We start from the raw sequence: 3,457 nt of genomic DNA on the forward strand, positions 1-3,457 counted from the left end.
TTGTAGTCTTTAACGTACTAGTTTTCATCATTTGTATCCTGGAATCTTTTCTAGAATTTTTAATATCTATATTTTTTCATGTATTTTATTTATTTTTATTATTTTATATATTTTAGTTTGAATAGTTGATACCTAGCACCTAGCAAAATACTTGCTGTTCCTCCTGAATACAACCATATCACCGAACTAGAAGTTTGATGCATAATATGTTACAAATCAGGAAGTAATTGTTCCTTAAGATCTATTGGGAAGAGACTTTCGTAGAATTAGCAGTATTAAAGCGATATCAAGGATAAACATAAAGCTGTGCATTATTCGTGATTATAACTTAGCAGATGTTTAGGCAGTGAATTTTTTATATATCGAAAAATGTAATAAAAAGTGAAATTGAGTTTTCGTAAAAATAATGAATTATCACGTTTATTTCTGTTGCATTAGTACCTTTTTTTTCAAGGTTTAGTAATAATTAATATATAAGGAATTGGCCTCTATAACAGGCGAGCTGTGATACGGAAACAATACGGAAAATAATAGTAACGTTAATAGTTTTATTTTATCTATTAGAGAATAGATGTAATATACGTATATACTCACAATAAGATTATGTGTGTTTTGTTTGACTCAAATGTGTTGGCAAACTTTGTATATTAATCTTTGTGTATATCTTTCATCTTTTAAATATATACATATTTTTCGTATATTGTACGTTACAGTATAGTTGTTAGATTTTAATATATTTCTGTAGAATTCTGTGTTACGTCTTTATTTCTTCTGTTGATAAATTCTCTAAACTAAATCTGGGAATCCTTAAGAAGCTAAATTTTAGGTGATAATATTTTTTGTAGGGCTTTTCCGGGAAGTAATAGGACTGATATTTTTTCCGCCAAAACGGTAAAGGAGGGGGATATTACTGCGCTGGTTGGGTGGTAGGGGGTCTTAGCTACCAGCGTACCAGTCTTCAGTCGTCTCCAAGCCTTCACGAAGTGTAGATCAAGTTAAAGGTGAACCCCTTTCAAAGTGCTTAGTCATTTCTGCAATGAATCGTTTGTTAGAGCAGCGTTACGCAGTGAAGTTTTGCGTCAAACTGGAGCCATGTCAAAACTGCGAGTGAGACCCATGACATGACATGATCAAAACTGCTTATGAGAGTGATGTCATGGGTCAATCAACTGTTTTTGAGTAACACAAACTGTTTCGGAGGGGAAGAGTTCAAGTTGAAGATGAGCAACAGTCAGGACGCCCTTCAACGGCAAAAAGTGACGAAAACGTAGTGAAAGTGCGAAATCATTTGAACTCTGGCCGCAGATTGAGTGTGTGGATGATATCAGAACAATTAAACTTGTCCACATGAGTAAGTCGAAAATGATGTTGATGTTAATAATATTTTTTTGACTGCAAAGGAGTGGTTCACAGAGAGTTTGTACCGCCTGGTCAGACTGTGAATGCTGCATTCTACGTGGAAGTACTTGAAAGACTCAAAAAACGAGCCGCCCGCGTCCGTCCAGCAATCGCTGGATCATGAAAACTTCATCACGACAATGCGCCGAGCCATACCGCATTTGCTGCTGTCATGGACTTCCTGACCAAACATGGCATCACACAGCTTCCCCAGCCAGTCTACAGCCCAGATGTCGCTCCTGCAGACTTCTTCTTCACCCCCCTCAAGACTAAAAAGAGTCATGAAAGGACATCACGGTTCGGAACAGGCCAGTCAAGAAGCCATAACGAGGCAACTGAAGATCATTCCAGTTTGTGCGTTCGAGGGAGCCTTCCATGCTTGGCAGAGTCGCTGGAAACGCTGTGTTGATGGAGAAGGAGCATATTTAGAAAACTATTAAGTCGATCTCTCAAAATTGTGAATACATTTTTTGAAAAAAAATTCAATTCTATTACTTTCCGTACAAACCCTGTATGTGTTTGAAATAGAGGAAATGTGTTGCTAAATCAAAAATGTTTCCCGTAGTTTCATAAAATTTATACTACTACATCTATACTGAAAAAAATCTTGCGTGTGCTGTATCTTAAATGTAATTCAAACACCTCCACTTACTTTGTATATACTTAACTTATTTACTGGTCGGCGCTACAACCCTCCAAGGCCTCCCCTACCACTCTCCACATTCTTTTCGATTCTCTGCTTTTCTTTTCCAGTCTCTAATTCCGAATTTCTTTACATCCATTTGTATGTTGTCTATCCATTTTCTTCTGGGCCTGCCTCTTCTTTCTCGACCATCATAACTCTAAATCTGCCTTGTAACCAGTCTCTTCGTTTCTTATTGAGATTATCTTCCATATTTCAACCCTGGCTGACTTCTGCTCGGCCCATTAACAGCATTTTGAAGCGGAACTTCAAGGATTTTCAGTCAGTTACGAGTAAGAAATTTGCACGTAGTCAAAACAGATAAGCATTGTAACAATTACTTGCGACTAAAAGACATTCAGTGAGAAGTGATGTAGTTACCACAAGACCAATAATTACTTCATAAATTACTTCACTTTTCTCAGGTAGTGGAGTGACAATACCGGCCGAAAAGTGTAAGTATACGTGTTTTTTTTTTTCCTCCGCAAACTTGTTTTCTTTTTCTTTTTTTACAGGACAAGAAAACATTTCAAGATGCTAAATTAGTTTTTTCCGGCCTACAACATAATGGACTCGCGTTCAAGGCCCAGCGAGGATTGCAATATCGAGGATAATCTCATAAGAGATAAAGAAGATGGTACAAGATAGGTTTAGATCTTTATATTAAATAGATACCTATAGCATTTATTAAAAGGTGTCTCAAAAAGTACGCCGGATTTGAAGCTGCTATAAATCGAATTTGTCTATTTGAAAGAAGCAAACAAAACACACCATTCTCTTCAGGAGATGTTGAGGTTTAAACATGAAGCACAATACCGATCATATGATCCCCCTACTAGCCCTGCACACGATCGCTTTGTCTATGAAATTAACCATCACCCGCTCACACATTTGGTCATCAACTTCGTCAAGGATACGTCGAATTTCTTTGTTTGAGTTCCAACAGATTACTGGGTTTGTTCTGGTAAACTCGTGACTTAGCGTACTCCCATAGGAAGAAGTCTCAAGGTGTCAGTCATAAGAATCGAGGTGGGTAGGTTTGGTCTCCTCTTAACAATATTAGTCTGTCCGGGAACTTTTCACGCAGCTGAGCTATCGTGTCTCCTGAAGTGTGGCAAGTTGCGCCGTCTTGTTGGAACCATGAATTGTCGATGTTCATTTGATCCAAACGGGACGAAAGGAAAGCAGTGAACATCGCACGATAACGAACATCATTCACTGTGACAGTCTTTCCTTGTTAATCTTCAAAAATGTAAGGACTGATTAAGCCCCCAATCCAAATTCTACACCAAACCGTAACTCGTTGAGGATGCATGTACTTTTCGTGAATTATTCTTGGGTTCTCTGATGCCCATATTCGGCGATTATACTTGTTCA

The sequence above is a fragment of the Thermobia domestica genome, chromosome 18 (genome assembly GCF_964235325.1).
Source record: "Thermobia domestica chromosome 18, izTheDome1.hap1.1, whole genome shotgun sequence".
In the NCBI taxonomy this organism is placed as follows: Eukaryota; Metazoa; Arthropoda; class Insecta; order Zygentoma; family Lepismatidae; genus Thermobia; species Thermobia domestica.